At 38.8% G+C, this 13,465-nt stretch overlaps 1 long non-coding RNA gene across 1 annotated transcript in view; it reads left to right on the forward strand.

Annotated features, from left to right (window-relative positions):
• Positions 1 to 13,465, forward strand: part of LOC141575444 (uncharacterized) — a 62,307-nt gene that overhangs the window by 19,714 nt on the left and 29,128 nt on the right. The window contains exon 2 of the long non-coding RNA XR_012503032.1: positions 7,587 to 7,772. This is a non-coding gene — a long non-coding RNA (uncharacterized LOC141575444). The remainder of the gene's footprint in view (positions 1 to 7,586; positions 7,773 to 13,465) is intronic.

Here is a 13,465-nt window from a genome sequence, read left to right on the forward strand (position 1 = left end):
ACCAGTCGCTCATGAGTTTGGTTAATGTGAAACCAGTCCATGGGAGCCCAGGGGTGTTGACGGTATAATTTCTGAGCATGTTGTGAAACTTCTAGCCATGCAGACCTGCTTGGAGGATGTCCGCCTTCCTCACTGATTTTTCCCAACAGAAGGGTCCTATCCCACCCCCAGATGTGAGTCTGGGAGCTCTCTGAGTAGGCCAGTCAGAGGCCAAGTCCACCAATCAGAAAATGATGAAGTACCTAGAAGTGGGTTTAATAGAAGAAAAGGGCTTCCAGGTAGTCCAATGGGCTGTTCGAGTCCTTTTGGTGAAAAGCTGTCCACTGTTTGTGATGGGGTTGCTGCTGCTTTGCTGTTGAAAAGTCTGGATTAGATGAAGGGATTTTAAAAAGCAGGAAGGAGTGATTTCAGGTGGTACATCCACACCTGTGAGAAGTGATGGACGACCACCTGTGTGAGGCATAGACAGAGTCTTACAAACTTCATTAAACAGTTTTAAAAGCTCTGCCATCTGAGTGCACTTCATAAGGGGTCCAGTTCATGACTGGGCTCGCTGAGAGGGCAAATAATTGATGATGGCAGAAAGGACACGGAGGTATCAAAAAGGTCTCAGTCATGTACGCAGTTTAAAGGATGTGGCTCAATATAATTTATTTGAGCTGGTTTTTCACTGAACAGTTTGATTGTTTTCTGGGACTCCCCAGTGCCCCAAGGTTCCATGAACCTGGGTGTCCCCTCAGTGCAGCTCTGTCAGCGCTCATCCTGGGCTGATGTGGTGTCACGGGGAGCAGGACGGTCAGCATCCCCGGCTCCTAGCTCTGTCTCCTCATCCGCAGTGCCGGGTTTCTCATCAGTGTCTACTTAGTAGGGTTGCTGAGAATCACACTTGATGGTTGTCAGGTGTGATTTGTGATTGTCTCTGTGATTGGCATATAGTCAATATTTGATAGAAACACTTTTTTTTTATTCCAATTGTGGCTCCTAGATTGCAGTGGTTTTTAGCCTGCATTTATTGTTTTTATAAATTTATTCTTATTTTTAAATAAGCACTTATTTTTATTTATTTTTATGAAGGTACTGGGGATTGAAGCAAGGACCTTGTGCATGCAAAACAGGTGCTCTACAACTGAGTAATACCCACCCTCCTTTTCTGCACTTAAAAATAAATATTGCAATACACAAAATAGGCCTTAAACACCATCATGGGACCTAGTCTCTTTATAGACAATTGAATAGACATGCAATTTCTATAATAATAAATGTATTTGGGACATACATTTCTGAATCTGTTAACGTGTTTAAAAACAATCATAGGTAGTGATAAACATGGGTCTTGGATCCAGTACTTCTTAGGGTCTGTTTTGCCATCATGGGAAATTACATTCTACAGAGAAGGCTAATTGGGTCTCTTTGATATTTGGATGGTTTAGCAGATGATCAAGGCTTTCAAAAGCTGACAGTTTTGTATTTTAAACTAACTACAAAATTATCTTCTAGAAGTTGGAAGTCCTAAGCTTGTGAAGTGCCCAGTAATTCAGTGTATTTGTGTCTGTGTCTGAGTGAAAGTGTGTGTGTGTGATTTCAGGAAAGTAGAAATAAGTTCCATTTAGACTTCTGATGCCTTCCTCCTCCAGTTCAAGGTTTAGGCATATATTTACACAAATAAATTGATTTTCTTTTGTCATTTGGCATATTGGTGGGAATAAGAGTTTCTCCTACATGTTTCAGAAGGGTTGGGGAGCATGAGCTTAGAAAACGAGAGGAGAAAGAGGCAGGGAGGCACTTCACACTTTGTGCAGGATGAAAAACAGTACCTTTTCTTTTTCCTTCAAAAGCAAACTGGCACTGAATTGTAACATTCTATTACTCAGAATTGCTTTTCTGATCAGATACAAGTGCCTCAGATTTTTCAAGGCAATGTGAATGATGAAATGTGTTTTAGCAGTTATCTTTAAAACTAGTTTTATTTTTCAAGTAAAAGGCTATAGCCTGTTCTTTCTTCCAAAGTAGTTTTATTTTTCAAGTAAAAGGCTATAGCCTGTTCTTTCTTCCAAAGTAGTTTTATTTTTCAAGTAAAAGGCTATAGCCTGTTCTTTCTTCCAGCTGTGCAAGAAGTTCTCATTGATCCAGGTACATGATCAATGTGCTTAGTTTCTTTGTTTTTTTTGTTTGTTTGTTTGTTTGTTTGTTTTTTAAGTGCTTCTTTCATTGTGGTGTGAATGAATGTTTAAAATTTCTGGATTTTGATCTTTAGAACATGCTGATTTATCAGAACTGTTAAAAACCTGATTGCTGTTTGGTCCTCGTTTGGTGGGGCACCATAATGATTTATGTTGTCTGTTAAAGAGGGAAATTCTTCCTCTAGCCTGCAGATAATTCAGTGAATGGTTTGCAGTGTGCCTTTAAAATTCTTCAAATGCATTGAACACGTTTATCCAGTGAATTTTGAATTGAGTCATAGTAATGACTTTGCTTTGATTCTGCGGCTTTTGCTCCTCTCCACATGAATTTGAATTCTCTGTTGCATTTTGTATACGTGTTCTTAACAGGGGAAGAAATTTTGCATGTTTTACAGAGGTGGGTTTCCCTATTCCCTTGAATGTCTTCTGTAATTGATACAGCAAAAATCTGTTATTGCAGTGCTTAATTATTTCATAAACTATTTTTTGGCTTAATCAGAAAAAATGGCAAAGAATAATAATAAAAAATATGAAAACTTTCCTTCCTTTGAAGAATAGAAATGAGGTGGTCATGCTCACGCATGCTTTGTACCTGACACACGTACTTTCATGTCATTGTGTATCATGATTCAGAGATGGAGTTGCTTCAGGTTTGTAGATTTTTGTTTTAATATTTGTGTTGAATTCATTCTCTAGGCTGATGTTTCCTGTTGCATTTGTAGAAAGTGTAGATGAAGGGAAACAAATTCTTTGTTTTGTTTTCAGGAGGCCTGAGTTGCTGAGGAGAAAAGAGTAGAGGGTGGGCTGAGGAAAAGAGTGACACTCCCTCACCTCCAGGCTGAAATTGATGAACAATGAAATCAATTAGATGTATCGGTATTTGACCAGTAGAAGTCAGAGAGCCCAGACAGTCTAGTTATGCCCAATGGACAGTACTGAATTCACCTTCAGAATTAGGTGCTTTACCAAGTAGAAGCAGCTTACAGCAATCAGAAAAATCAGTCCTATGATGAGATATAAAAAGAATATAGTATCTTTTATTCCTGAAACTTTTCTACGTTAAGTTGTGTAGAGCTAAAATTAAGTTTCAAGCGCCAGAAGTTAAGAGTTTGGGTGGTTCTGTGGGATAGTTATTCAGGGATGTGTCTAGACCCTGGTGGAGTGGCTGAAGCTGGCATGAAAAGGCCCAGAGCAAGGATTTGTCATCCTAGGGTGTCCTCCATAATGGTTCCATGTGGTAGCCCATGATTGGGTTAACAAATTGTAACAGACCTCAGAAGCATGTCAACTTTAAGAAGAAAAAATGTGCTTAGTAACTGCTTTCAAGCAAGCACCTGTGCATCCTCACTCCTGTCTCCTTGCCATAAAAAGCAGAGACAATACCTTGCTTGCACAGTTGAGGTTTTAGATAGCACTCTGCTCATTGCACAGCAATGACCCAGGCCCTTAGCTATAAACGCTGGGCGTGCATGCTGTTAGATAGTCTATTATCCCCAAAACAAGGACCTGGCTGGTCTGGTCGTCTGCTTTGTAACGAATATATCTAAAGAATGTATCTTGTTCCCCTCTCCCCATGAATTCCCTAAAGATAAACTAAGCCTTTATACTCATTGTGGATACTACAATTTCTGTCTCATCCAGTCTTTCCACAAGTTCCTCTTTACTATCACACTTTGTCACACATAATGACTTTATCCTTTGATTATACACAATAAATACACAAAAAAATCACACATAACGACTTTGTCCTTTGATTATACACAATAAATATGGGAGCATTTGAGAGGCTCGTGGAGTTGGCTCCCTATTCCCTCTCGCTTTCTTTCCTTTTTCTACAGTCTTGAGTAATTCATTCCATGTTGTTAAGACTTCTGCCAGCCAGAACCCACAGTTCCAGGTGAGAAGGATGCAGGCTTTATCTCTCCTACCCGAGGGAGAGAGAGAAGAAAATTGAGATCTGCTCCCCCGTGGTCCCTTCCTGCCCCAGGGCCACTCCAGTTCACCTGCAGCCTTCTGGCCTCTGCTCACAGGGCCTCTGTCCCAGGACTGACCGCAGCCTTTTCTTCCCTTGTCAACATTTCCTGCGCCTTTCAGAAGTTGATTTCTTCTCTGCAATTCAACCCTGGCAGATGTGATGGTGGTCAGCATGATGGTGGGCAGTCCCTTGGGGACTACCAGGAGCCATGCTGATTCTCCTGAGTCTCTCATTCGGGGTTACAAAACTGTCGAGCACTGGAGGAAGCCCATTCACGTGAGGTCAACACAACATTACATCACTTTCATTTTATTTTTGAATTTTCAATGGAGAAACTATTTGTAGCAAACTCTTCCAGATTTTCAGCCACCTGCTTTCCTCACCACCATTTACTTGTTGGCTCTGGTGCTTGTTTTAAGAACCAGGTTTCTTCTCTGGTCATTTTTAGCAGCTGGGCTTGCCGAATCCTTGATCTGCATTTGAAGCAGAATGCATCTTCGTGATGTCAAACTGATTTTCCTTGTCATGGCTGAATATTTCGTGTACACTCAGCAACTGTTTCAAGTGAAATGCTCTTGTCCAATTTCGGTTAACTCACATTTGCTGATCTGCTGCTTTCATGTTGAGGGCAGTTTCTTTTTCCTGTAATAAAAGTTAGCAATTTGCATTTACTATGGAAGGTACTGGCCCGAGGTGCTTTTGTTCTTAACAGTTTTAATATAATTCACCCATTAAAATATATAGCAGATTTTACTCTATGCCCAGAATTGTGCATCCCAGTCAATCTTAGAACATTTTCATCCCCCCAAGAAGAAACCCCGTACGCATAAGCAGACATTCCCATCTTCCCCATCCTCCCACAGCCCCAGGGAGCCACTCTTCTCTCTCTGTGGATTTGCCTGTGCTAGACATTTCATGTAAATTGAGTCACTTCATGTAAGTGGAACCGTCTATTGTGACTGACTTCTTTCACACTGAGTAACTTTTTCAATATTTGTCCATGTTGTGGCCTGGGTCAGTACTCTATGCTTTGCTATTGCTGAATAATATTCCACTGTATGGCTGGGCTCCTCTGTTTACCCATTCATCAGGTGATAGACATTTGTGTTGTTTCTTCTTTTTGGCTGTGATGAGTAATGGCGCCGTGAATATTCCTGTAGGAGTTTTTATGTGAACATTTGTTTTCAGTTCTCTTACATGTGTGCCCAGGAAACAGAATTGCTGGGTCATTCACAAACCAAATGTTCAACTCTCTGAGGACCTGCCAGGCTGTTTTCCAAAGTGGCCACGCTATGTTATATCCTCACCAGCAAGGGCTGCGATCTCCACTTCCTCTGTGTCCTCATTAGTGCTTGTTACTCTTTTTTTGTTTATAACCTATTGTAGTGAGTGTGAAGTGGTTTCTCCTAGTGGTTTTGACTTGATTTCCCTTACAGCTGATGATTTTGAACATCGTTTCGTTGTGCTTATTGGCCATTTGTATATTTTCCTTTAAAAATACCTTTTCAGATACTTTATTCACTTTTTAATTGAGTTGTCTTTTTATTGTTGATATGTAGGAGGGTTTTTTTTTTTTTTTTTGAGATACAAATTCCTTATCAGATAAATGATTTGAAAAAATTTTCTCCTGTGTGTTGTTTTTTCACTTTCTGGACGGTGTCCTTTGAAGCAAAGTTTAAATTTTGATGAACTCCAATTTATCTCTGTTTTCTTTGTTCCTTGTGCTTTTGGGGTAATATTTAATATCTGAGGCATTTTATTTAAATTTTTATATATAAAATAACTTAATTCTTAGGACCATTCTAGGAGACAGGTGCTGTTTTTGTCCTCAGTCTATGGATAGGAGACTGAGATGCAGAAAATTTCACTGACTTATCAGTTTCAAAGCTACCCAGTGCTGTGAGAATTCAGACCTTCATGTTTGTCCCTAGCATCTGTGCTCTTCACCACCATGCTCCACTCCTTCCTGGAATCGTTAATGAAAACGTCTTTACTTTTTTGATTTCTTGTTAGTTTTTTTTTTTTTTTCTCATTGGGTACCTCATCTCCTCATTTTCCTTGCAGAGATCAGTGTAGGTTTATTTTAGGTCTCATGTAGGCAGAAGCATTGCTATCAGTTAACTTCTGTATTACTCACTCTCCAGTGATGATTGTTGCTAGTTGACCTAATCAAGTCATGCTTAAGTCTTTCCTGCTCATGACACTAACAGCAGAGTCATGACATACAGAATGCTCAAAGAAGAAAGTACTTGATTGATTTTATTTTGCTAACCAATCAAACCAATCAAATAAAAACCCCATAGTTGATACAGACTGTAAGCCCTCCAGAATATGGTCACTGTCTTCCTTGTGTATCATTTGTTTGGTCACAGTGTCTGGATAGTGCCTTGCTGTCCAGCAGTTTTGTTAGGATACGGTGCTCGTGAATCATTGTAAGGACATAATTTTGATAACAGACTGTGTTGTTCATTTCACGAGGGAAAAGATAATATAGAAATACTGCTCAGATCTATTTTAAAATTAAGCTTGGAATTTTGAGAAGAATTCAAGAAACCATGGAAAGATTTTTTTCACTAATTTTAGATCTATCTTAGACATATTATGGTTACATAGCAGACTAACTTATCAACTAGATTTGACAAGAGGAGTGTATTATTGATTATTTGTTTTAGTTGAAATATTCTACATGGGATAAAGTAATCAGTGCCCATAAATGAACAAATATGTTTGTATTTCTATGGAACATGGGAGCAGACTTCATATGTTTCTATATAACATATATTACTGTGTGTTTTAATCTGTCTGTCAGTGTTTTTATAGTATTTCAGCAATGCTGTAACTTTAGAATTCTTCTAAGAAATTCACCCCCGTGTCTAGTGCAGTTTGTACTGTGTATCCTGTCTTATGCATGGGATTCCACTGTCCCCTCACTGAGGAATTTCCTTTCCTACTGAGTTAATAGCAGAGCTACAGGGACTGGGATTTCTAGGCCTTTGCTCTCCATGTGTTTGGCTGTCAATCACGATTTTCCCTTTCTTGAGTTTTCATTGTTCAATTAGAATTTTTGAAAATAACTATTAATATGTTGCATCAGTCTCCCTAGAAACTTGATGTGTTTGTGCTTTTCAGTTTTCAATTTATGAAAAATGTAAATGCACTCTTGTTTTTAAGTAGTCCTTTATCACTAGATATTTGTTTACCTCTTTATAGTTAAAATAATTTTTTCCCAAAGAATGAATCGGTATGCATGTTTTAAAAGATACCTTACATTTTATTTTTCTTATTGTAACAGTTATATTCATTGTAGAGAATTTAGAAAATAAGGATAAGCACAGTAATAACTTCACAATGGCCTCTAATCTCACCTGGAGATACAGTTGCAAGGTTTGAAATTGAAAATTACAAGTCCTCTCTTATTGTTCTTTTTCAAGAACGTTTTGGTTACTGAGACCCTCGAACTCCCATAAGAATTGTAGCAGCAGCTAGTCAGTTTGTGCAGAGGAGCACGCTGGGATTGTGATCGAGACCACGTTAAATATACGGATCACTCTGGGAAGCACTGCCATTCCAAGAGCGCTGTCTTCTGATCCAGGAATATGCGTGGTGTGTCTGTCCAGGTATTTAGGTCTTCTTTAATTTTTTTTCAACACTGCTTTGAGTTTACACAGTATTATTTTCCTTGTTTTTTTTTTTTTTTTTTTTTGCCTTTATACTGAGGACAAGTGTGCAAGGTACCGGAATCAGAAGTGTATTTGAGCCCGGCCACTTGCTGCCACCATGGTCGCTGCGCTCCTGCTTCGCCCACTGTACAATCTTGCACAGAATAGGACCTCAGTAACTCTTCCATGAATGAATGTTTATATGATTGTTGGATGATGCTTGAGAGTCCTTGTGATGATTTTTATCCCCAGGCTTTCCCCACTTCTTAACTATGCCCTTTCTCTTCCTTTCCTTCAGCCTGGGTTTCAGCCTACCTGTGGCATTGATTTTTCTTGTCTGTAGACACTTCCTTTCACTGGTTCACGATAATGTGGACTGTGGAAACTTGCTAGATGTCAAGAAAGGGCAAATCCATTGCATGCTAGTATTTTTAGAGTGTGTTATTGTTTTATCGATTGAAATTAAATCAGGCTGATCCCCTGAGCCCTCCCATGAGCTCTTTTCACCTTCCTACAGGTAATACTGCTCTGGTTGCTGCATGTGCCCTTTCCCCAGCCTTGGTTTTGGAGTTGAGTAAGTCACCATCAGTGGAGCTCTCTCTTTAAAAGATGAAGAGAACATTTGCTCCTTCTCCCTCGTTGGGGACTTGGATGAGATGAGATACCAGATAAAGAATGGAGCCCCACCTCATTCTGACCCCCGCTCTTTCCATTCCTTTCTCCAGGGGAAAAGAGTACAATTCAACAGTATAAAGATTGATTGTGAGCTAATGAGATAGACAAGACAACCGATCATTTATCAAATATCCTTTCATGCCAGAAACAAATGTATTATACACACAAAAAGCACACAAAGCACGGTAGTACTGTGGTTACAAACGTGGGTCCGAATTCGAGTCCTGCTCTGGAGTGACCAGTCCTGTGAGATGGAGAACTGGTAGGTCGGCTTCGCCTCCCCCAGACTTGTTTTCTCTCCTGCAGAGACGGGGCTCGCTAGGTGTAACCCCCGTAGAGGTGCTGTGGGTGTAAATGACGAACGTGGGCAGCCCGAGCACAGCTGCTCGTTCCTCATAAGTGCAGGATAGCATAGCTTTTGCGGTGACGGCTTTACGACCGCCCCGTGTAGACTCTCTGCTCCAAAAGGATGCCTTGTGGTTTGGAGATGGGATTCTCACTTCTGTAAATACCCAAGGATTGTGTTATTGGGCCCTGCTGATTTGAATCTATTCTTCAGAAAGTACATATTGTAGATATAATTTTCAATCATGCATGCTTTTTTTCTTTTATTATTTATACTTCTACCCTCTCGTCTCTTGGTGTGAATTTTCATGGAATCCAGGAAACAGTGCTAAGCAACCTGCCTCTTCACACTTCTCTGTGGTGGTTTTCTTCCCTGACTAGAAGAGGGTTCTGCATAGGAAATTTTTTTGTTCCCCTTTTCTTGGAGTTTCTCTGTCTGCCCATCTCTTGATCTTGTATGAGTATTCCTTTAGTTAAGGCTTCTGGAAATTTACTCCCTGGATGTGACATTAACATTCAGCACAGGATCCTTTCAAGTGACTCTAGAAATTCCTTCTCCAGTGGGGAATGAAAAGATGTAGAATTTCTTATGTAACAAATTCTCTATCACTGGATATGATTTCACTTCAGCTTTTCTTCCCACCATTGTAAACAGTAAATGCCCTGATGAGTACATCTTTTTGAACTGATTTTATTTTTTTCTAAATGAAGCGATCCCTAGAAGTGGAGTTGAGTCAGTGTGTATAAAAGTTTTTCAGAGTTTACATATCCATTGACATGTAATCCTCCAAAAATTTCGCTCACACTTTGTTCTCCCACAGATGGACACTAGCTAGAATATCTTTTAAAAATATTTGCCAATATAATGAGCAAAAGTGCTTTTTCATTGTTTTAGTTTGCATTTGATGACCAGTGAGGCATTGAGCATTTTTCACTCATTAGCCATCTGACTTTTTAAACGTGAATGTTCCCTTTTATCATTTGCACACATTTAAGTGAGGGAGCTTCTTGTTGCTTTGAGACAGCTCTTTGTATGTTATGAACATTAACCCCTTGTCTTCATCAACATGTATCACAGAGCTTTTTCTTGTCATTTCTTGACTTTCATTTTGTTCAGTAGTTTTTTTATTTTTGTTGTGGCCCAAAATATTCTTAAGATAGCAAATGTCTTCCTTTTGGGTTTTATCTATGGTATTATTCTTAGAAACAACTTCTTATAATGGGATAAATCTCTTCTGTAGGTTTTATTAATCTCTAAGATGGAGATGATAATAGTAATTTTTATAGTGAGGGTAAGTTGAATTAATATGAGCAAAGAGTTGTATTTGCTCTTATTAGTATTTTTTAATATTTACATCACTATCTGTAATTTTTCTTGTGGTCATTATGACAGGAATAGAATTTGTTCTTTACAGGTGATTCTCTGATTGTCCCAGGACAATTATTGAATTCACACTTTACTCTTTGATTTGAAATCCCACATGTACAAAATACTTATGTACACTAGAGTCTATTTTTGAGCTCATGGTTTATTTCTGTCAGACTTAATTTCTTACTCCAGGGCCATATGTTACATATTGTAAAAATTTATTTAATATCTCAAAGTGCGATTTTTTTTTTATTCTTTTCTTCCATCCCAAATTTCCTTGGCTAGTATTATGACTTTATTATTCCTGAAAAATTCTAAAATATTTTGTTCAATTAAAAAGAAATCAGATAAGAGTTTTCATGGGATTTTTTAGTAAGTTTTGAATTATTTTTAGGAGAACATACATCTTTACAAAACTGCTTTCCTCCATGCAATATGTTGATGTCTGTACATTCACACTTCTTACTTTACCCCTCAGTACAGTCCTGTAGTTTTCTCCATGTAGAACATGAGCATTATTTTTGTGTTTATTCCAGATTACTGTTGATGTTTTTGTTAATTTTGTAAGTGAGAATTTTTTCCTATTATATTTTTTATCTGTTTAAACTGACACTTAGAAAGGCAGATTCGGTTTGTAAATACTCACTTTGTAACTTGTCATTTAAAATTGTAAGTATTAAGTACTTGTTCCAGAATCCTTTCTTTTCTGTTTTTAAAAATTTGTTTCCAATATTATCAAAATGGTCATAGCTAAGTAGTATAGGTGGGAAGACAGATGGAGAGAGGTTGTGTGGCTCATGTACAAACTGTGAGCAGTTTCATGGCTGCCTTTAGGCTGGAGAAGCTGCAGAAGAGCCCAGGTTAGACCAGGGATGGCTTTGTATGCACTTGAAAGCCAGCTTTCCTGCCTGTATGGTGAAGCCTGGTGGGCGTGGCAGGAAGATGGTCAAATTCCGATGGAGGTCATTGGCTGCACAGAGCACTGTGTCTGTGAGAACTGGAGACCATCACCATGGGAAATGCTTGATGCCAGGAGCACTGCAGGGGAGCTGGGGAGCTTGTGTGTTAAGGATTTTCCAGTCCTGGGAGTGGGAAGATCAGACTCTGCATTCAGATCTGAGTTTCAATTCATCCTCTCTTGTTTACCAGTCCTCTGACTTTTGTCAAGTTATACATCCTCTTTGAACTCCTGTTTTCTTGTCTCTCAAAACAGGAGAATTACAGCCTGCTGCTAGAGTGTTTAATCAGGGTAAATGATTTGTATCTATAAGATGCCACTTACAGTCACAAGTTCAGTGAGAAATGGGCTGTTGCCTCTTCTTCTGCAACTCAGTGCTCGACAAGACATCGGGGGAAAGCCAGCCCCTAATTTGTGTGTGATGCAAGTAAGAACAAAATTAATGTCTTGCCTTTCCCTAGAAATATTCTTACTCCTTTGCTTCATTTACCTCTTTGCTCCTTTCCTTTCCCCTTTCCCATCCTCCACCAAAAGAGCCTGAGACTCTCTCAGAACCCTAGATTCAAATTACTTTAAACGTTGGCTCATCCTCATGAAATGACAGTAACATAAAAAAAATCTGTTCACATCCCAGATTTGATTGTATTTGATTTACACACACACACACACACACACAAAATCAGGCTACCTCCCACTTGCAGAGGGAGAAGGACCTCTTTTTCTGAGTTTTCATTCACTGAGAGTGAGAGCAAAGTCTCTTACGCAGACATTCACTTGGCTTCGTGCATGGTGTTTTTAATTGGATTTCTACTTTGTGGCCATAGAAATATTCTCCAAACAAAATAGAGGAAGTGGAGACATACACATTCTGCTGAGATATTGATTTCATCATATTTGAGTTGGAAAGGACTTAAGACAGCATAGAGTCATAACTGTTTATGGGTGAGAATCCATGATAATATAACTTGGACAAGAACCTGGGTCTTCTGCCATCATGTCCACGCAGATGAAGAGGAAATTGGTTGGTGGGTGGCACGGATCCTTCTTGCTTGATTTCCAGGTTCGTGCTAGTTTTCATTGCTCACCTGCCTTTAGTTTATGTCCATGTGCCCTCTCATGGGAAGGTCACTCTGTCCTGATAGATTGAGTTTCTAATTAGCAAAAAGCTCTGGACCCACTCATATTTCCCAGAGTTTTTCTGCTGACCTGCTGACACTTTATATAAACGAGACCTAAGAAATTACTGGATATAAAATCCTTATTGTTATCATTTGCCCTCGAGTTCCATAGGAATGGGGTGCTGTCTCAGGCTGTCTAAGGCTTGATCTACACAAAGATAGGGTGATAGGCTGTGCTGCTGGACCCTCCACAGTCAAATGGGATTTCCACCTTAGTTTTTAGAATCAGGCAGACGCATTCAAATCTTGCCTTTAACAGTTACTAGATTTGTGACCTTGGGGAAGAAACTGTACTTTTTTGTGTCCGATATTCTTTATCTGTAAATAAGTTCAGTATTTATTTTAAGGTTTTTGTTTTAGAATGGAATGAGCTAATTCCCTCATTTATACCTAAAATACTGATCGAGTGGTTTTATGCTGGTGTTTGGTAGTTGATTACCAAGAGACCTGGCAGTGAGAATGGGGGTAGGGGACCCCTGGATCATAGAGCTTATATTCCAGGATATGCTTGTAAAAGACTGTATGTGCAGTGGATTTTTAGTAAATATCCATTCCTTTCCTAATCCCCATTGATTGTGTATATATCTTTATACTAATATATGAACAATTTTTATTGCAATTTAAATCTCTTTGTGATATTTAAAATATGTAGCTGTAACAAAAATACATGAAATAAAATGATTTGACTTTTATTTTCTTTTCAATAAGCAAAACAAAATAAAATAGAAAAGAAAAAAGTTTTGAAGGAGTAGAAATAATTTTATTTCCATGGAATCAATTCCCTATGATTGGTTTTTTGGTTGTGTTGTTAAACAGCATATAAAATTGATAGGTTGTGACTTCAGTGTTGATAGCTAGGTGAGTATAATTTCTTTTTGATGTAGTCTTTGACGAATTATTTTCACTAGATCATAAAAGATGTGCATGTTACAGAATGGAAACGAGGAAATATTGGAGACATACTACCTCCAATGCAGTCATCTTGTTACCAAGTCGAAACTCGTACTTCTTGCTGCATGACAGGCCAATAAATCGGGAGATTGAGGTGTTGGAGCAAGGAATAGTGACTTTATTTGAAAAGCTAGCAGACCCAGAAAATGGCAGACTGACATCCTGGAGAACCCTC

The sequence above is a fragment of the Camelus bactrianus genome, chromosome 28, assembly GCF_048773025.1.
Source record: "Camelus bactrianus isolate YW-2024 breed Bactrian camel chromosome 28, ASM4877302v1, whole genome shotgun sequence".
Classification (NCBI taxonomy): Eukaryota; Metazoa; Chordata; class Mammalia; order Artiodactyla; family Camelidae; genus Camelus; species Camelus bactrianus.